Source organism: Sciurus vulgaris, assembly GCF_902686455.1.
Source record: "Sciurus vulgaris genome assembly, chromosome: X".
Lineage (NCBI taxonomy): Eukaryota > Metazoa > Chordata > Mammalia > Rodentia > Sciuridae > Sciurus > Sciurus vulgaris.
Window position 1 is genome coordinate 30,101,282 of NC_136471.1, and position 23,509 is coordinate 30,124,790.

A 23,509-nucleotide genomic window follows, 5' to 3' on the forward strand; every position below is an offset into this window, starting at 1 on the left:
ATATCCCAGAGTTTCACTACTAGAGGGGTAGATACCTGAGCAATATGAGAAAACAAGGGAAGAAAATGTCCCAAACAAACCTAGAAAGTATGGCAATAAAATCCAATGACAGCATGTCAGAAGAAATGACAGAAAGGGAGTTCAGAATTTACATAATTAAAACGATCAGGGAAGCAAACAAGGAGATGAAAGAGCAAATGTAGGCATTGAATGATTGCACCAATGGACAGTTAAAAGAGCAAATACAGGAAGCAAAAGATCATTTTAATAAAGAGTTAAGAGATATTGAAAAAAACAAACAGAAATCCTTGAAATGAAGGAAACAATGAACCAAATTAAAAACTCCATAGAAAGCATAACCAATTGGATAGAACACCTCGAAGACAGAACTTCAGATATTGAAGACAAAATATTTAATCTTGAAAACAAAGTTGACCAAACAGAGAAGATGGTAAGAAATCATGAACAGAATCTACAAGAATTATGAGATATCATGAAAAGGCCGAATGTAAGAATTATTGGGATTGAGGAAGGCTTAGAGAAACAAACCAAAGGAATGAACAATCTATTCAATGAAATAATATCAGAAAATTTCCCAAATCTTAAGAATGAAATGGAAAACCAAGTACAAGAGGCTTATAGGACTCCAAATATACAATATTACAACAGACCCTAACCAAGGCACATTATAATGAAACTACTTAACATACAAAATAAAGACAGAATTTTAAAGGCTGCAAGAGAAAATAATCAAATTACATTCAGGGGGAAACCAATACGGATATCATCAGATTTTTCAATCCAGACCCTAAAAGGTAGAAGGGCCTGGAACAAAATTTTTCAAGTCCTGAAAGAAAACAGATGCCAACCAAGAATCTTATACCCAGCAAAACTTACCTTCAAATTTGACAACAAAATAAAATCCTTCCATGATAAACAAAAGCTAAAAGAATTTACAAAAAGAAAGGCAGCATTATAGAACATTCTCAGCAAAATATTCCATGCGGAAGAGATGAAATACAACAGTGTAAATCAGCAAAGGGAGGAACGACCCTAAAGGAACAGCCAAATAAAGGAGAAACCAAGTCATGTCAAAAAAAAAAAAAAATGAGCCCAATGATCAGGAATACAAATCATATCTCCATAATATCCCTGAATGTTAAATTCCTGAACTCATCAATCAAAAGGCATAGACTGGCAGATTGGATTAAAAAGAAAGATTCAACAATTGGCTGCCTGCAAGAGACTCACCTCACAGAAAAAGATACCTAGAAACTAAAGGTGAAAGGATGGGAAAAAACATACCATGCACATGGACACAGCAAAAAAGCTGAAGTATCCATCCTCATATCAGATAATGTGGACTTCAAGCCAAAGTCAGTAAGAAGGGATAAAGAAGGACATTTCATACTGCTTAAGGAAAGCATAAATCAGCAAGATATAACAATCATAAATATCAATGCCCCAAACAGTGGCTCATCCATGTACATCAAACAAAACCTTCCCAATTCCAGAAATCAAATAGACAACACACAATAATACTAGGTAATTTTAACACACCTCTCTCACCACTGGATAGATCCTACAAAAAAAAAAATTGAACCAAGAAACCATAGATCTCAATAACACAATCAATAATTTAGACTTAATGGACATTAATAGAATATACTATCCAACAAAGAGTGGATACACTTTCTTCTCAGCAGCACATGGATCTTTCTCTAAAGTAGACCATATTCTATGCCACAAAGCTAACGTTAGCAAGAACAAGAAGACAGAGATACTACCTTGTATTCTATCAAATCATAATGGATTAAAATTAGAAATAAATGACAGAGTAAAAACCAGAAACTACTCCAAAACCTGGAGATTAAATAATATGCTATTATATGATGAATGGATAACAGAAGACATCAGGAGGGAAATTAAAAAATTCTTAGAAGTAAACAAGAACAAAGACACATCATATCAAAATCTCTGGGACACTATGAAAGCAGTACTTAGAGGAAAATTTATTTCATGGACTGCATTCAATTAAACAAGAAAAAAATCAACAAATTAATAACCTAACACTACAGATCAAAGTCCTAGTAATAGAAGAACAGAGCAACACCAAAAGTAGTAGAAGACAGGAAATAGTTAAGATCACAGCTGTAATCAATGAAATTGAAACAAAAGAAACAATAGAAAAATTGACAAAATAAAAAGTTGGTTCTTTGAAAAAATAAACAAAATTGATAAATCCTTAGCCACACTAATAAAGAGAAGAAAGAAAACTCAAATTACTAAAATTCGGAATGAACAAGGAAATATCACAACAGACACGAGTGAAATAAAAAATGTAATTAGAAGCTATTTTGAAAATCTATACTCCAACAAAATAGAAAATCTGGAAGACATCAACAAGTTTCTACAGACATATGAATTACTTAAACTGAAGCAGGAGGACATACACAATTTAAATAGATCAATTTCAAGAAATGAAATAGAAGAAGTCATCAAAAACCCACCAACAAAGAAAAGTCTGGGACCAGATGGGTTCTCAGCCGAGTTCCACAAAAGCTTTAAAGAAGAGCTTATTCCAATACTTCTCAAAGTATTCCATAAAATAGAAGAGGAGGGAACCCTCCCAAACTCATTCTATGAAGCCAATATTACCCTGATAACTAAACCAGACAGAGACACATCAGGAAAGAATATTTCAGACCAATAACCTTAATGAACATCGATGCAAAAATTCTCAACAAAATCTTAACAAATCGCATACAAAAATATGTTAAAAAGATAGTGCACCATGATCAAGTGGGTTTTACCCCAGGGATGCAAGGTTGGTTGAACATATGGAAATCAATAAAAATGTCATTCACCATATCAACAGACTTAAAGTTAAGAATCACATGATTATTTCAACAGATGTAGAAAAAGCATTCGATAAAATACAGCATCCCTTCATGCTCAAAACATTAGAAAAAATAGGGATAGTGGGAACATTCCTTAACATTGTAAAGGCCATCTATGCTACGTCCATGGTGAATATCATTCTAAATGGTGAAAACCTGAAAGCATTCCCCCTAAAAACTGGAACAAGGCAGGGATGCCCTCTTTCACCACTTCTATTCAACATTGTCCTTGAAACTCTAGCCAGAGCAACTAGACAGACCAAGGAAATTAAATGGGTACGAATAGGAAAAGAAGAACTCAAACTATCCCTATTTGCTGATGACATGATTATATATTTAGAGGAACCAGGAAATTCCACTAGAAAACTTATAGAACTCATAAGTGAATTCAGTAAAGTAGCAGGATATAAGGTCAATGCTCATAAATCCAATGCATTTTTATACATAGGTGATGAATCTTCAGAAAAAGAAGTTCAGAAAACTACCCCATTCACAATAGCATCGAAAAAATAAAATACTTGGGACTCAATCTCACAAAAGTGGTCAAAGACCTCTACAACGGGAACTACAGAACACTAAAGTGAGAAATTAATGAAAACCTTAAAATATGGAAAGATCTCCCATATTCTTGGATAGGCAGAAATAATATTGTCAAAATTCCATACTACCAAAAGTGCTATACAGATTCAATGCAATTCCTATTAAAATCCCAGTGTTGTATCTCGCAGAAATAGAGCAAGCAATCATGAAATTCATTTGGAAGAAAAGGAAACCCAGAATAGCTAAAGCATTCCTTAGCAGGAAGAGTAAGCAGGGGGTATCACAATACCAGACCTTCAACTATTCTACAAAGCAATAGGAACAAAAACAGCATAGTATTGGCACCAAAATAGACAGGTAGATCAATGGTACAGATTAGAGGACAGAGAAACCCAAATAAATAAATTTTCTCATACTAGACAAAGGTGCCAAAAATAAGCAATGGAGAAAAGATAGCCTCTTCAACAAATAGTGCTGGGGAAACTGGAAATCCATATGCAGCAGAATGAAACTAAACCCCTATCTCACATCCTGCACAAAAGTCAACTCAAAATGGATCAAGGACCTTGGAATCAGACCAGAGACCCTGCATCTTATCGAAGAAAAATTAGGTCCAAATCTTCAACATGTTGGTTTAGGATCAGACTTCCTTAACAGGACTCCCATAGCACAAGAAATAAAAGCAAGAATCAATAACTGGAATAAATTCAAGCTAACTACCTTTCCCCCAGCAAAGGAAACTGTCAGCAATGCGAAGAGAGAACCTACAGTGTGGGAGAATACCTTTGCTACTCATACTTCAGATAGAGCGCTAATTTCCAGAATCTATAAAGAACTCAAAAAACTCTACACCAAGAATACAAATAACCAAATCAACAAATGGGCTAAGGAAATGAACAGACACTTCACAGAAGATGATCTACAAACAATCAACAGATATATGAAAAAGTGTTCAACATCTTTATTAATAAGAGATATGCAAGTCAAAACTATTCTAAGATTCCATCTCACCCCAATTAGAATGGCGATTATCAAGAACACAAGCAACAATAGTTGTTGGCGAGGATGTGGGGAGAAAGGTACACTCATATATTGCTGGTGGGGTTGCAAATTCGTGCAGCCACTCTGGAAAGCATTGTGGAGATTCCTTAGAAAACATTGTATGGAACCACCATTTGACCCAGCTCTCCCACTCCTTGGCCTATACCCAAAGGACTTAAAATCAGTATACTACAGAGATACAGCCACATCAATGTTCATAGCTGCTCAATTCACAATAGCCAGATTGTGGAACCAACCTAGATGCCCTTCAATTGATGAATGGATACAGAAACTGTGGTATATATATAGAATGGAATATCACTGAGCCATAAAAAAAATAATGAAATTATGGCATTTGCAGGCAAATGGATGAAATTGGAGAATATCATGCTAAGTGAGATAAGCCAATCTCAAAAAACCAAAGGATGAATCATCTCGCTGATAAGCGGATGATGACACATAATGGGGGGTTCGAGGGGGGTAAGAATGGAGGAAGGAGGGACTATATAGAAGGATAAGAATGGTGAGGGGGTGGGGGGGGACAAAAAAGACAATAACAGAATGAAGCAAAAACTATTACCCTAGGTAACTGTATGATTACACAAATGTTATGCCTCTACTTCATGTACAGAGAAACAACATGTATCCCATTTGTTTATAATAAAAATGAATTTAAAAAATTTTTGTTTGCTTGAATTTAGTTTACTTACTAGTCATACTTCAATGAACTATGTCCCTCTTGCCCTAATACTCATATACTGAAGTTATAATCCCCAGTATGAAGACATTTCAATGTGGGAATTACTTCCTTGGGATTTAATTAAGTCATGAGTACATAATCCTCATTAATGGGGTTACTAGGGATATCGGAAAAATGATCTGTCTCTAATACTTAAGAATATAGGAAGGTGGCATCCATTGGAATCCAGGAAGAGGACCCTCACCATAAATTTAATTAGCTAGTACCTTGATCTTGAACTTTCTGGCATCCAGAACTTTGACATAAAATTTGTTAAGATACCCAGTCTGTAATATTTTTGTTACAGCAGACAACTATTGTAACTATTGTTTGGATATAATTTTTCAACTTTTCCTTTTTTTTTTTTATTTTGATTCATTGTACACAATGGAATATTATTCAGTCATAAAGAAGAATAAAATTATGACATTTGCAGGTGAATGGATGGAGTTGGAGAATACCATGTTAAGTGAAATAAGCCAATCCCCAAAAAACAAAGGCTGAATGAATTCTTTGATAAGTGGTTGATGATACATAATGGGAGTGGGAAGGAGGCAAGAATGGAAGAAGGATGGTTTGTATAGAGGAAAATAAGGGGTGGGGAGTGGGTGAGGGGAAGGAAAAATAATAGGATGAAACAAACATCGACTTTGCATTTTTAATACTACCATACTTTTCATAATGATTCCTCCATTTTTATATATGACTTGGTTGCTAAGTACTTTTTTTTGTCTGGGAAAGGTAAGATAGCAGATTTCATGTATAAAAGTTGTACAAATACTGACTTCACTAAATTGATGGAGTGTACAATCCTTTAGTTATAAACTTGCTTTCTCAAAACTGTCTCCTATATCATTCAATTGTTACATTTAATAACTTCAAAAAGTTTGAGTTCAATTTGATATACTTACAAATAATCTGGTTCTTTCCTTGCCTATGTATTTGCATTATATTTTCTCTCCCAAATTTTTTTATCAGAATTATAGGTATGCATTTGTCATGCTTTAGGTGTGAGGTGTCCCCCAGAATCTGGTGTGTGAGACAATGCAAGACAGTTTAGAGTTGAAATAATTGGATTAGGAGAGTCTTAACCTAATCAATGCATTAATACCCTGACATGGTAACTGTTGGTAGATGGTGTGTGGCTGGAAAAGATGGGTCATTGGAGACATGCCTTGGAGTTTCTATTTTCTGAAGCCATGAGCCCCAAAATAAACTTTGCCCCCTCTACTTGTTCTTATCAGGTCTTTTGAGCATGGCAGTGAAAAAAAACTGATTAAAATAGAAATTGGTAACAAGAAGTGGGATCATTGCTCTCACTTACCTGATCATGGGGTTCAGAAACTTTTGGAGCTTTTTGGAAATTGTGAGAGGAATTTTGAAAAGTTTAGAGATGCAAACTGGAAAAGCTTTAGATTGTTGTAAGCAGAGCTTAATGGGCAATTCTGGTGGGAGTTCAGAAGATCAAAATGCCAACAGGACCACAGATAGCAAAGACAGGGACTATGAGGTTTTAGAAGAAAAGGAGGGCTTTCTTGAAAACTGGAAAATAATTGTTCATGTTATGTCTTGGCTAAGAATTTATCTATATTTGACCTATGTCCTGCAATATTCTGTAAGTCTGAGTTTAAAGGAGATGGACTATTTAACATGGTGACTGAAATTTCAAGATAGCACAGCCTTCAGAGGGTGGCATGGGTGTTGCCGGCAGATTTTATCCAAGTTTATTGTGATAATCAGGAGCAGAAAGCAGAGCTGAAAGATTTGAAAAACTTTCCCTAAGGCCAGAAAACTGAGTAAAACTGGGACTAAGTAAGATTTGCCTATTAAAGGGATTATATTCATTAAAGAAATGCTAAGTATTTCACCTACAAACAATAGACAAGATAGCTTGTGGGTATCTCAGGAATTGGCAAGAACACACATACCAAGAACACTGGCAAGATTCAAGGGTATAAAAGTAAACTTCCCTTTGAGAAGAGACCATGGGAGTATCCTTTTTGTACAGAAGGGCCTAATTAGTTGTTTCACCATGCTCAGCCACCCAGACACTCAGAGGCTGCAACAGGCAGGGTCTCAGGAGGCTTAGATACTACTGGAGATGGTGGTAGATGTGGTGCTGGTTCTGCAGGAATGCAGGATGCTGGAGTTAGAGGGTCATGGAGGCTTCCACCAGGATTTCAAAGGAGGGTGTGGGAGGCCAGGCAAAGTGCAGCAGGGTAGGAGTCCCTGTGGGCAGCTCCTAAGAGAGTGAAGCAGGGAGATGTGAGGAATAAGCCGAAGTTGCAGTGGAGACACTTAATACCAGTAATGTGGGATATCTGCTAAGAAAAGCTGCAGGAATTGAATAGAGACAAGCCGACAGGGAGGTCAGGTGGGTTGCAACCAGCAAAGCCACAGGAGCAGAGCTATGTAAATCCTTTCAAGAGAACATCAAAATGCCATGGGCACCAGATGCTGGACATGGAGCTACAGGACATATTTGCCCAGCTGGATTTTGGTCTTGCTTTAGTCCCATTGTTTCTTTCTATGCTCCTATTTCTCACTTTCAAATGGAAGTGCTTACTCTATGCCTTTATATATTGGATGTATGCAACTTGCCTTTTAGATTCATGAGGGCTCACTGCTGAGAGTTTGCCTTGAGTCTCAGAGAAGACTTTGGACATGGACTTTGGGGCAACTCTGAAACTGTTGAGACTATGGGGACTCTTTGAAATGGACTAAATGTATTTTACATTGTGATTTTTACATTGTGACATGGGCATTAGCTTTTGGGGGCCATTGGCAGAATTTTATGATTTAGATGTAAGGTATCCCCCAAAGCTCATGGGTGAGAAAATGTAGGAAGATTTAGAGGTGAAGCAATTGGGTTATGAGAGCCTTAACTCAATCAGTGAATTAAAACCCTGATTGGGATTACCTGATTGGTAACCATAAGCAGGTAGGGTGTGGCTGGAGGTGCTGGGTCCCTGAAGCCCTTCCTTGGGTGTATATGCCTTGACTGAATACTCTTTCCTGGTGCCACATTCTGAACTGCTTTCTTCTACCACACTCTTCCCCCATGTTGTCCTGCCTCACCTGGAACCCTGAAGAAAGGAGCCACCCATCTGTGGACTGAGATTTCTGCAACCATGTGCCCCAAATTAAACTTTCTCCTCTAATTGTCCTTGTCAGGTCTTTTGGGTTCAACAGTGGAAAATCTGACTAAAACAGCATCCTTAATTTTGTTTGGTATTTAATGAGCCCAATTAATTTGTAGAGGTAGATAGTTGTTCACTTCAGCATGATTATTTCATTTTTGACTTACATTATATTAATGTTATTTGCTATAGTATTTTCTTCATGATATCTTTATCCCATAGGTTGAATAACTTTTTTATTGTTCTATATTGACTTTCCTTTTTGTTAACATTTTCATTTCTTTCACTTTTCCTGAGTTGAAACAATGTCATCTTTACCCTCAACTTCATTATGTTTTCTATAATATTGATGATACTTTTTCCTACTTTCAATATATTTTCAAATTATATTATAGAATTATGGTTTCAGATCTCCCTCAAGGTATAGGCAGTCAAATTCTGTAACTTTTATATTAATCTTTAATAAGATAAGTCCATATTCTACCACTTAGTATACATGGGTTCCATTTTTGTACATTAGCACAGGGTTATTTTGAAGTTACCACTTTGCTTTCTAGTAATATTTAATTATCTTTTTCTATAATTACCTGTATAACTTAATTAACAAGTGTTTGAAAGAGAAAATCGGTGCTGATTATTGTTCTCATTTCTTTAGATTGTAAGGATCTTGGCCTCTCAGATCTTGGCTTCCTTCTTAGTCCTGAATTCCAATAATTTCCTTTCTGGAACACTGAGATCTTCTAGTCTCTCTTCCTCATTGATATCACTTCTATCTAGCCATCCAAACTCTTTTCTTATGGTATGACTTTATAAATGAGCCAGAGAAGAAAACGAGAATGTAAAAAGTTATGTTCAACACTGTAAACTCTTTTTCTTTCTATATGGCCCTTCAAGTTCTTTTTGCCTTAGCAACTCTATGGAATATTCTGTTTGTTTCTTAGCCACAACTTCTACTTCTATTTAGAAAGAGTCTAGCCCTTGTGTGAAGTATTTAGTTACTTCCTTGGCCTATTTTTCTCTTTGGTTATCAGTCTTCTTCTGACTGATAGAAAGAGTCCTTTCTATCCACTTGGCAATAATATATGTATTTCAGATATTTCTTCCTACTCTGGGGCTTTCACTTTTATTTCTTAATGGAGTTATTTAATGAACATGAGTTTTAATTTTAATATAATCAATTTTATTTGAAAAAATTAACTTTAACATATATTTGAGGCAGTAAATTCCACGAGGGGATAAAGGAAAGACAGCAAGGCTATGCTTCATAAGGAAAAAACAAAACTTACAAGATATACAGCATTTCAGTTTTCATTTCTATATTCGTATTGCCACCTATGAAACTTGAAAAGTCAAAATGGCCATTTTGATACATGAATTTTCTCAAAGTATCTCATTGTCCTTTTTTTCTTACTACATATTTTCAGAAAGCAAATGTCTTTAGTATAGAAGATGTATTTTATATTATTTTTTTGAGCATTCCATAGTGATGTCCACAAAGACACCACCAAAATATTCATCAGCTAATTCCTATTCTGTTATTCTGGAATTTTCTAATAGTACAAAGAAGCCTAAGACCTTGATAAGGCATTCTTAATATACTTAAAGAACATCTACAGGAGTGAAAATAAGTTTTGATTCTGGCTATCTGTATTACAGTGTTAAGAAGTATTCTAAAACCACATCTGAGCTCAGTGGAAAGACATAGCATGTTCAAGTACTGATGTTGCTACAGGGCTGTAAGCATCTATTCTCCAATACAATTTTTTCTTTTATTTTTCTACAGCAGTTGGTGAAGAGTTTTCATTACAATTGAAGAAATAATTGAGAACCAGATTGCCTCAATCCTTTGTTTCTGTTTTCTACCTGTGTTCTCAAATGCAAACTCTTATTGTGTTTTGTACATTGGCAACGAGATGAGAACATTACTGGAGTATTTGTGGCACAGCAAGTATCCCAATGTAACTGAACTTGAGTAAGCAAGAATAGTGAAAAAGAAATCAGTGAGATAATACAAATTATGTAGAGCTTTATAAATCTTAAGACAGTTTTTTCTTCTTATATGAGTAGGATGGAAATCCATTTGACAGTTTTGAGCAGAGAAGTAACATGATCATATTTATGTTTTAACAAGATCACTTTGGTTGTTGTGTTGAGAATAGATCACATGTGGGTCAAGATCAGAAGCAAGAAGAACATTTAAGAGATTATGAAATAAAACAAGCAAATGATGATGACTGAATCGAGCTCATGACTACATGAGAAGTAAGAAATGATTAAATTCTAGTTATATTTTGAAGGTAGAACTGACAGGATTTGTTGACAATTTGGATGTGTCATGTATAGGAAAGAAAATGGGGACACAAGGATTTTGATTTAGGAGAAAATTTAATGGTTGAATGTTATTAACAAATACATTCTTAGTTTCTAGACTGTTAAATCAAAATTACAAACACTTGTTTTATAGAAATTTAGTAAAGTTGCAGAAATAGCTGTTTTGGGATTGAGGAGAAATAATAAGGGCTCGGTTTTGGATAGAAGTAACACAAATATGATTATGTTACTTCTCTGCTTAAAACTGTCATTGTGTTCAATGTCAGGTATAAGTAGCAATTAGAACTGTACAACTAAATGTGTAAAAAAAACGTAAGAAGGGGAAAGGTAATATGAGGAGAAATGTAATATTCCTGTGACCCCCAGTTTCTTATTTTTCCTGTAATACATGTATGTGGGATTTAACACACAGTTACGTTGATACAATTCAAACTCTCATGAATTAAGGAAAGTAGAGTATTGGAGGATAAGATTAAATATAATAGCCACTATAAGTAATATAGCTGGATTTTCTCTTCACTCAGTGTTCTTTGGGGTTTCCAAAGAATTACTGCCTAACCTCAGGTAAATTCCCAGAACCAAATTTAGGGGCTACCAAGACTTCCACATATAAAGACATTCATATTTATATTCCTGTCTACATCCTCTTGACAATACAAGTAGCATCAACATTTTCTTTGAAAATAACATAAATACTGTACATATCTTTAAATAGGGTTTTAGTTGAGCACTTAAAGGAGGATGCTGGGATCTTCATAAATATGGATCATTAGAAGAACAATACAAGGATGTAATCAAGTGCTGAAGAGTTTGGAACAAATAATGAATGCTGTGGGAGGTAATAAGAAATTATTGTGCAATAACATCCTAAAGTTCTTAAGAAATGTACAGGTTGTGGTTGCTGTTACATAAATGAAAAACATGAGAACTGAGAAATAGAAAGGATCATTTTTATAAATTTTCATGCAGATTTTAACAGCCTAAAGCCAGAAACTTGCTTAAAGCTTAATCATTTCTCATTTGGTATAGACAAGGAAGATGGTGGAACCCCTATTTAAATTTTTCCTAGCTTTCATTACCTTTTATTCTATATGTGTACAAATGTGATGGCCTGTTTAAAGTTCATGACTGGGTGAGTGGTAAGAAATGCTTTTATGATTATAAATTCCTTCTGTTATTTTAAGTTCAAATCATGTACAGCCCCACAACACTATTTAAAAAAAATCTATAAATGAATACCCGAAAGATTAGTAGAAGGAAGGGAGCAGCAGGAGGGAGGAGGAAAGGAGGGGAAGGCAAAGTATTGGGGACTGAATTAGAACAAATTGTACTCCATGGTTTTATAATTATGTCAAAATGAATTCCATTGTCCTGTACAACTAAAAAGAACAAATAATAATAAATATAATGAAAAAAATCAAACAAAAACTCAAATTTAAATAAAATGACTTCAACTAGACAGCCTATGCCAGAAAATCATCATTTGTTCTTATCATCCTAGTGTACACTTTTTGATTCAAGTAAATTGCACTGTTCCTTGTCATAAATTTATAATTTCAAGGACTTTAGCTATGAGCCCATTCTATGCTGGATACTATACATTATGTAATAGTATTATACTATATATCACTGTACATTATATAAAATTATTAATTCAATCCTTATAACACTACACAGCATAAAATATTTTCCTTCACGTAGCAGAGATGAAAACTGAGTCTCTAAGAGCATAAGGGTTTGCCCAATATTATGTAGTCAGCAACAAACCTGAGTTAAGTCTTATTTTACACTTCATATTCTTTCTACATATAAAGGAAATCTACCTTTTTATAACATATTGTCATTCATTTTTGTAGATTCAATAGCTCAGTTTTTATCTAATAAATATTCACTAAATATTTGTTGAAGAAGTGAACTAATAGATCAATTTAAGTTGTTTATAAGTGTTGGACACTGTGTGAGCTCCAGGATATATTAATGAATAAATGAGCAGAGATCTCTTCCCTCATAGAATTTATATTCCTATGAGTAAGACAATCAAAAACATGAAAAAATAGCAATTATAACTCTTTGACTGAAAGTGATAACTGTGATGGAAAAAAAGAAAAAAGAGCATAGCATTTTTTCAACCTTATCACACCATATATTCCCTTATTATAATACATTATTTTCATGTTGCTGCCAATGGATTTCCAGTTTTCCCAGCACCATTTGTTGAAGAGGCTATCTTTTCTCCATTGTAGGTTTTGGCACCTCTGTCTGGTATGAGATAACTGTATTTATGTCAGTTTGTCTCTGTGTCCTCTATTCTGTAACATTGGTTTCCATGTTTATTTTGGTGCCAATACCATGCCATTTTTATTACCATTGCTCTATAGTATAGTTGAAAGTCTGTTATTGTGATACCAACTCCTTTGCTCTTCCTGCTAAGAAATGCCTTAGCTACTCTGGGTCTCTTCCAAATGAATTTCATGATTGCTTTCTCTATTTATATGAGGAACATCATTGGTACTTTCTTTGGAATTGCATTGAATTTGTATAGCACTTTTGGTAGTATGGCTATTTTGACAATATTAATTCTGCTTATCCAAGAACATGGGGGATCTTTCCATCTTCTAAGTTTTTCTTTCTTTCTTTCTTTCTTTCTTTCTTTCTTTCTTTCTTTCTTTCTTTCTTTCTTTCTTTCTTTCTTTCTTTAGTGTTCTGTAGAGGTCTTTAACCTTTCATTAGATCAATTCCCAAGTATTTTTTTTTTTGAAGCTATTGTGAATGAGGTAGTTTTCGTAATTTCTCCTTCAGAGGATTCATCATTTATGACTAAAAATGCATTAGATTTATGAGTGTTGATTTTATATCTTGCTACTTTACTGAATTCATTTATCTCTCATCCTGCATGAAACTCAAGTACAAATGGATCAAGGACCCCGTAATTAGACCAGAGACCCTGCACCTTATAAAAGAAAAAGTAGGTCCAAATCTTCATCATGTCAGCTTAGGACCAGACTTCCTTAACATGACTCCCAAAGCACAAAAAATAAAAGCAGGAATCAATAATTGGAATAGATTCAAACTAAAAAGCTTTTTCTCAGCAAAGGAAACAATCGACAATGTAAAGAGAGAGCCTACAGAGTGGGATAAACTCTTTGCCACACATACTTCAGATAGAGCACTAATTTCCAGAATATATAAAGAACTCAAAAAACTCTACACCAAGAATACAAATAATCCAATCAACAAATGGGCTAAGGAAATGAGCAGACACTTCACAGAAGATCTACAAGCAACCTACAGATACATGAAAAAATGTTCAACATCTCTAGTAATAAGAGAAATGCAAATCAAAACTACCCTAAGATTTCATCTCACCCCAATTAGAACATCTATTATCAATAATACAAGCAATAGGTGTTGGTGAGGGTGTGGGGGAAAAGGTACACTCATACAATGCTGGTGGGAATGTAAATTGGTGCAACCATTATGGAAATGGTATGGAGATTCCTCAGAAAGCCTGGAATGGAACTACCATTTGACCCAGTTATCCCACTCCTTGGTTTATACCCAAAGGACTTAAAATCAGCATACTACAGTGACACAGCCACATCAGTGTTCATAGCAGCTCAATTCACAATAGCTAGATTGTGGAACCAACATAGATGCCCTTCAGTAGATGAATGGATAAAGAATCTGTGGTATATATACACAATGGAATATTATTCCACCATAAAGAAGAATAAAATCATGGTATTTGCAGGTAACAGATGGAGTTGGAGAATATCTCGCTAAGTGAAATAGGCCATTCCCCAAAACTCAAAAGCTTAATTATTTCTCTGATAAGTGGATTATGATACATAATCGGGGGGTCAGGGTGCAAGAATGGAGGAAGGATGGATTTGTAGAGGAAAATGAGGGATGAGGAGGAGGTGGGGGGAAGGAATGATAATAGAATGAGACAAACATCATTACCCTGTGTACATGCATGATTACACAAATAGTGTGACTCTAATTCTTGTACAACCAGTTGTATCCCATGTGTGTACAATGAATCAAAAATCTTAAAACTAAAATGATTAGAAATGCTGCGAAGAAAAAATATGAATTATTTTACTTTACTAACCTAAAATGAATCTTATAAAGCCTTTATATATACAAAATTTTTAAAAACTATATAAAGTCCTAATTATGCTTTAAAGAAGAAATAAAAGGAAAGTTATGTATAATAAAGTAATCTATAATTCAGTAGGTAAATGTTTCAGAATGACTATACTAGATATAATGAAATCATCAAATACTTGGAATCACTATGTACGTGACAGGTATAAATGCAAACTGAAAGGGAATTGTTTTATTAGAGATTTAAATATCACTTTTTGAAATAGTAAATCTTGTTAATTAAGTCAAACAAAAGTATATTATAACTTTCATTTGATTAACAAAATACTTTCCTAGAAAATTCAGTGTATTGCCATCTCCCCCAATTCAGTAGGTTCTAGGTCCAGGTAATTTTAAATAGAGCTATGGGCAGCTTTACTAAATAAATACACTCAAATATCACAGAGATAATAAAGCTATTCCTTACTGTTTGCATCTCTTCCACATATTACAGGATATCTAGTATTCCTAGACTCCACTCACTAAACACAATGGGAAACATCCATTGTTATAACAACCAATGCACATTTCCCAACACATTTCCCAAATGCCCACTAAGTGATGATATGGCCCTCATTAATAGCCACTGTTGAAGTACTCTTTTTTGTTTTTTATCTGTACACACAGTCACACAATCATAAGGGAAACTGACGTGTTTTATTACTTATAAAAGGGTCCAGATCCTTGTTTGTGATCATTATCAGGGGGGTAGAATCATCACATATAAAAACATTTTGAAGTCTTGATAGCAGAGTCTCATAGGTATTAACATTTAATTTGATTTCACAATTCTTCATTCTTTTATATTTAAGCATAATTTCCTTTCTAGGAAATTCATATATTCTCCACTAATTGTTGTGTTCCCAAGCTTTCCATTTCCTGTTATGTGAGGAGAGTTAGCCCCAGAAAATTTTATGATGTGTACCTGAGTTGCACACTATTTGGAAATATTTCTTTAAGAACTAGTTGAACTGACAAGAATTGAAAAGGCAAAAGGATCAAAGAGAATGATTTTTGCTTTCCCATATCCACACAGATAGGAACTATTTCTCAACTATAGTACTAGAAAACATGATCAAGAAAAGCAGGTTATGAACAAAGTGTTAAGGGTCTTTCCTATAGGTGGACTCAAGGCTAATTCCTTTTGCAAAATGCAAATAAGAATATTAGAAATGTGCTCTTCTTTATAAAATAACATTTATAGCCAGGAGCCATCATTCCTCATATTTCTGTCCCCAGGTAGGAAAGAATAATAAAAAAAAAAGAACACTAGAGCAGACACTGAGGAAACAAATAATAACACAACTAAAACTGAGGTCACAAAAAAGGACAAAGATAATAATAAGAAACAGCCAGGCAAAGCCTTCACAAGGGAGCTCAGAGAGAATATGGCTTGAGACACAATTGCTTGCAAAGAAAAAAATTTCAAGAATTATAGGTATAAATAATTCACACATAAAGAAATCAGTTGAAGGTGTCAGATGACTGCAGATGAGTGATTTAAACTAAAAGCCAGTGTATATCTGAAGGTCACCCAGAAAGAATGCAAACTAGCTGCCCTGGAGGTAAAAGCAGTATGTTCATGATAATTTAGACACACATATTTAGATGTATTTAGACTCAGATGAGTATCTGTATTTTTATTTTATCTGTATCATCCACTCAATTTTCAATTATTTCATAAATAACAAATGTACATCATAACACTGGATATGTGTTGCTTCTACCATGAAGTGGCTCTTGCTGGCCAAATACACCCAGGCAAAGATAAAATTAGAAATCCGATCAATATCTTGACAGCATATAAAGTAAGAGAAAGGGTTCAGTTCATATAATTCTTGTTATCTTCCCAGACACTTAGATAAATGTGCACACTTATTGGGAATATCTAGGCTGTAACCATTACTCCAAGTTTTTAATTTTAATATATTATTAATCTGATTCCTATTGCTAATAACAAAATACTACAGACTTCATAGGTTTTAATGAAGTATATTTTGACTCATAATTCTGTTGGGTAAGATTGGGGATCCATATCTGGGTATAGCCTTCTTTCTAGCAGAGTCTCAAAGTGGGACATCATATGACAAGAGACAGGGAGCACATGTTTGTATGTTGCCTTTTGATATTTATCCTTATTAAACCATGAGGATCATATCATGAGGGATCTATCCTAATGACCTTATCTAATTCTAATCACTTCCTACCCTACCTCTAAAGAGTATAATTGGATTAACATTTTACCCTCTTAATAACTCACACAGGGATTAAATTTCAACAAATGAAACCTTGGGAGACACTGAAACCACATCCAACCATTCATGGATCCATTTTTTTTTTAATTCAGGACATATTTACTAAGCAACTAATATGTGCCAGATATTTGCATTTGGGATATATGAGTAATAAACCAAATATCTTCTCCTTGTAGAGCCTGAATTTCATTGGAAGGAAAGGAGTGATTCTAGAAGGTGGTGAAAAGCTGATTATATGGCTTTGTTATAAGGGTACAAGGAATATGAAAAGGAGGACATAAAAAACGAGAACAGAGAAGGAAGATCAGAAATGTTGGGGATGAGGGAGTATTTTTTTCAATATTAAGTGTTTGTGAGGGGCATAAGTCAAAAGGATGAATGAAGGATGTATTCTGGTTTGAGATTCCTAGTACACTATGAGATGAAGTTCATGTCACAAATTCTTTTGCCCTAAAGTTTAGAATCTTACTGCATACTTAGGCTTTTTCTTTCAGTTGAATTATAGCACAGAAATAGAAATATTGTACCATATTAATTGCCCTCTTCTCTAAGGCAATTCTTGCATTATACACCTCTTTAGGTAGGATGAATTCTAAGTCCTGAAATCAAAATCCAAAAATTTCATTTCAGTGTTTTACTTTTTCCTCATTCTGGAATGCTAGGATCTTATTCAGGAATGTTAAGTTAGTATTTATTTTTACTTATAATATATATTTCCACCTAAAACAGAAAGACAAACATGCAGTCAAACTGAAAGCTCAAAAATAACTGTGGATGTTGATAAGAAAGCTCCCAATTATAGAGTTAATACAATTCTCAATGTATATAACTGTAAAGAATCAAGATGGAAGGAGTAACATCTTTCTTACAAAAAAGGATTATATCAATATGTCATAAGAAACTTGGAATATATTCCATTATAGTCATAATTGCCTGAGTTTATCTTTATACTAAAATGAAACTGAAAAGAAACAGTCATCAAAGTAATTAACTGAGGAGAGGAATTCATTAATATATAGCTCTAAATATGAGCAGGGCTGGGTGTCAAGTCAAGAAAAATCTGAGAAATTCCTAATTTGTCACTTGTGGCTGACCTTGAAGCTGTGCACAAGCATGAAGTAAAAAGAACTAAGGCAACATTGTAAAGTGTCTATCAAAACATTTACAGAGTACCCTAAAACACTCACAGAGCCCACTGGCAAAGATGGAGAAAACTATTGGTTCAAGGCACATGAGAAAACCTTTGATCAGTCATTAGCTAACCACCAAGAGGTTTCAGAAGCCATATGTGACAAAGAATAAAGGGTTTGTAGAATTAATTGGGGAAAATCACTAAGAACAGAATAACAGCATTCATAATAAGAAAAATCTGAAACAAACACAAAATTTTGTAGGGGATTTAATTTTCAGTTTGCAGATTGTATTATTGAAAATATTAATTTTTAACAGAAAATTGTGAGACACACAGAGAGAAATCAGAAATAATGGTCCATAGGCAGAAAAAAAGAGAAATTAGTTGAACTTGTTGCTGAGGAAGCCCAGTAAACAAAAGCATTAAATCTTTCATTACAAATACATTCAAAGAACTAAAGGAAAATATAATTAAAGAATTTTAAGAAAATATAATAATGTTGACACCTAATAGATAATATCAAGTGAGAAATTACAAAGAGGAATAAAATAGAAATTCTGAAGTTGAATTGAAAATTTAATTTGATTAGATTTTATCAGATTTGAGCAGGTAGAAGAATCAGTTGACTTACATACAGGTCAATTGAGTTTATCCAGTCTGAGGAATAGAAAGAATAAAAGAATGAATACATTTAACAAAAGCTTAGATAACTATGGAACACAATTTAAACATACCTATATATAAAAACAGGAATTCTAAGATGGGAGAAATCCCAAAATGTTAGAGAAAGACTCACAATGTCCAATGAATATTATTATCCCAAAAAGATATATTGAAGTTCTAATCCCCACTATAGGTAACCTTATGTAGAGATATATTTATGGACATAATTCAATTAAAATGAAATCATTTGAATGGACACTAATCCCACACGATGGGTGTACTTAAGAAAGAGGAAATTTGGGCATATAGAAATGCACAGAAAGAACACTATATAAATAGATACAGAAGGAATGGCATTTGATACCAATTACAGAAATCAGAATTACATTGACGTGTCTTAAAATATCTGGGATTACCAATACCTGGAGGAATCATGAAGAATCTTTTCCCTACAGGTTTTGGAGGGAGTATGACTCATCTGACACCTTGATTTCAGACTCCTATCCTGCAAAACCATGAGGCAATAAATTTCTGTTGTTCAAAGCCACCCAGTTTGTTGTAGTCTGTTACTGCATGCCTATGAAACTGATATACAGGAGAATGAATATTTGAGGTAACAGTGGGTGAAAGCCTCCTAAGTGTGATGAAAGACATGAGTCTGAACATCAGATAATACTGGTAAACTCCAAGAAGGAAAACTCAAAGATTCATCTCTAGACACATCATACTCAAATTGCCCAAAGCCCAAAAAACAAAGAATCTTGAAAACAGCAAGAAGTAATTCATGACACATAGAGGATGTGAAATAAAAATAAAAGCCAATTTCTCACCAGAAACCACAGACACCATAAACAGTGATATGACAAAATAAAGCCACTGAAAGAAAACCAATGTCATTCAAGAATTCTATGACAAATAAGACTCTTTAAAATAAAGGAGAGGGATTAGGGGTGTAGCTAAGTGGTAGCACACATGCCTGAGATTCATGAGGCCCTGGGTTCCAACTCTAGCACTAAAAAAGTGAAAATGATATTTTATAATGATAAAAATGTCAGTTTATTAGAAGGATCTATCAATCATAAATGTACATACATCTAACAATAATTTCCCCAAATACATGTACCCAAAGCTAATAGAATTTAAAAAAGTATAAAATTTAAGAATTATAATAGATTTCAATATTATGTTTTTAATAATGTATAGATACTTGTGTTATTCCAGTTTTATGTCACTGTAACCAAAATATCCAACAAGAACAACTTAGAAGAAGAAAAATTTAATTGGCTCATGGTTTCAGCAGTCTCAGTTCATGGTTAGCCAACTATCACTCTGGGCCCAAGGTGAGGTGAAGCATCATGGCAGAAGGACATGGCAGAAAAAAACTGTTCACCCTATGATAGTAAGAAAGGAGACAGAGAGGGGTGGGGACATAAGCCAATGGTTAAGATATAATCCTGAAGGGCATGTCTCCAGTGACCTGCTTTCTCCAGCCACTCTGTACCTGCCTACAGTTGCCATCCAGTATTTCATTAAAGTTATTAATCCATCAAACTGATTAATCTAGCCGTCTTTTCAACAGCTCTTATAATTTGATCATTTCACCTCTGAACAGTCTTACATTGTGTATTACATGAGCTGATCAGGTGATATCTCATATTGAAAGTGTAACAGACAGTAATAAGATTCATAAGGAAGGAGAGGCCTTGAATGAACAATACTAACTAGATTTAATGGACATTTACAGAACACTCTACTGAACAACAACAAAGTATATTTTTTTTCAAGTGTAACATTTTCCAGAATAGCCAATATGCTAGGCCATCAAAGAAACAAAGAATAAATGGAAAATAATTAAAATCATACAAAGTATTTTCTCTGATGATAATAGAATGAAATTAGAAAATAGTAACAAAAGGAAATTTGAGGAAGTTATAAGTATGTGGAATTTTTAAAAATACACTCCTAAATAACCAATAGTTAAAGAAATATTGGGGAAAACAGAAATACTTTTGCCTGACTAAAAATGAAATCATAACATATCACTAATTGTGGGGTAAGGATAAAGCAGTTATTAGAAGGAAATTTATAGCTATATACACTCAAATTTAATAGGGAGAAAGACATTAGTAAACCAATAAGTTAACTTTCCACATTATGATATTGTGAAAAAATTCAACAAAAAGCAAGTAAAAGGAAATGATCCTGGAGAAAAATCTAATGAAATAGAGAATGTATAAATTGGCTTTTGAAAATAAAATTGATAAATGGCCAGATATTTAGTCAGATTTACCAAGGAAAAAAGAAAAGTTTTAAATTACTGAAATCAGGAAAGACAGAATATCATACTGAACTTACTAAATTATGAAAGGATTATAAGTCAATATTATGAACATGTGAATGCCAAGGAAAGAGATTAATTTGATGAAGTTTGCAGAGAATACTTATAGCCCTCAAGGGCACAGCCTCTGAGGACCAACTCTCTCTAATTAGGTTCCGCCTCTTACAGGTTCCACCACATCCTGATAGTATATTTAGTCATGAATCCCTCAGTGGATTAATCCATTGATGATGTAAAAGTCCTCATGATTCAATAACTTCCCCAATTCTCCACCTCTGAACATTACTGTACTAGGGATAAAGTCAACACATGAGCCTTTGGGGGATTTCTAGATCTAAAACATAATAGACAGCTAGATATCTATGTAGAGAGAAATGAAATTGAAACTCATACCGTATATAAAAATCAAATGAAATTTAGAACTAAATGTAGCAGTTCAAATGATAAAATATTTACAAGGAACATAGGAGTGAATCTTCCTCATCCCATTGGACTAGGCCAAAAAGGTTTATTAGATATGACACCAATTAAAAACAAAACAGGTTAGGTGGATTTCACAAAACCAAAGTAATTTGAGTTTCCACAGACACTATCAAAGCTAAGAGATGACCAACAGAATAAGAGAAAATGTTTACAAAACATATATTTGATGAGGGCTAGCATACAAATATGTAAAATACTCTAACTCAATGATAAGAAAGTATACAATCAATTGAAAAAGTGCAAAATATCTGAATATATATTGTTTAGAGGAGAAAAACTTTATTTGGGAGCTCACAGTTTCAGCGGCTCAGTCCATAGATGACAGACACCTTTCCTCAGGACCTAAGGTAAGGCAGGACATCATGGCAGAAGAGTATGTTAGGCTAAAGGGAGCATAGTGCCAAGAAACAGAGAAAGAGAGTTCTCCTCACCACAACAAAATAGAAACCCCAAAGGCACGCCCCTGACAATCCACCTCCTCCAGCCACACTCCACCTGCCTACAGTTACCACCTAGTTAATCCCTATCAGGGGATTAATCCACTGATTATGTTAAGGCTTTGATAACCCAATCATTTCACCTCTAAACTTTTTTTCATTGTCTCACACATGAGTTTTTGGGACATACCTCATATCTAAACCATAACAGATATTTTCAAAAAGAAGGTATACAAATGACCATTAAGTATGGAAAAGATAGTCAAAATTATTAGCCATCAGAGAAACGCAAATCAGAAGCACAATGACATGAGTTGCCTATAAAAATAGATGATACAAAGTTTAAGCAAGGGTGCCGAGAATACTGCTTACAAGAATGCAAAATGTTTCAAGGTACTTTGGAAGACAGTTTGGTAACCCTTAAAAGGTCAAACCTAAGCTTAGTGTGTAATTTAGCAATTTTAGTTCTAGGTATGTACATAAGCAAAATGAAAACTTTAATGTTCACACAAAAAAAGCACATATATATTTATAGGAGTGTTATTCTTAATATTCAAAAGTGGAAATAGCCCAAATTTCCAACAACTGATAGATGGATAAACAATTGTGTTTTATACACACAATTGAATATTAGAAAGTGTTATATTTTGAATATGAAGGGTCCCTCAAAAGATAATGAGACAATGTTCAAAGGCAAAATGATTATGAGAGCTGTGACTTCATCAGCAGATTAATCCATTTGATAATCAATTATTTGAATGGACTACTAAGTAACCATAGGAAGTAAGGTGGGATGTGGCTAGAGAAAGTAGTTCACGGGAGGCATGTCCTTGGGGATTATGTTTCACCCTTGATGCTTCTCTCACTCTTTCTGCTTCCTTATTGCCATGAGCTGAGCAGCTTTCCTCTGCCTTTACCTTCGCCATTATGTTCTTCCTTGCCTCAGATCCAGAGCAATGGAATTCACTGACTATGGACGGAGACATCAGAAACCATGAGCAGAAATTAAACCATTTCTCTTTAAAGTTGCTCTTATCAGGTATTTTGATCACAGTAATGAAAGGTTGACTAACACAACTAGCAATAAAAAGGATAGAAATATTGATACATCTGCAACATGAATGAACCTTGAAAACATATGCCAAGGGAAAGAAGCTAATCAAAAAGGACTACATATTATATAGTTCCATTTATATACTATGTCTAGAATAAGCAAATCTGCATGGACAGAATTTAGATTAGTGATTGTCAAAGGCTATTTGGGTCATGAGAACAGACTATGAATGAATATAGGGTTCTTTTGAGGATGATGAACATATTCTAAAATTAGATTATAGGTGTAAATCTTATGATATACTAAA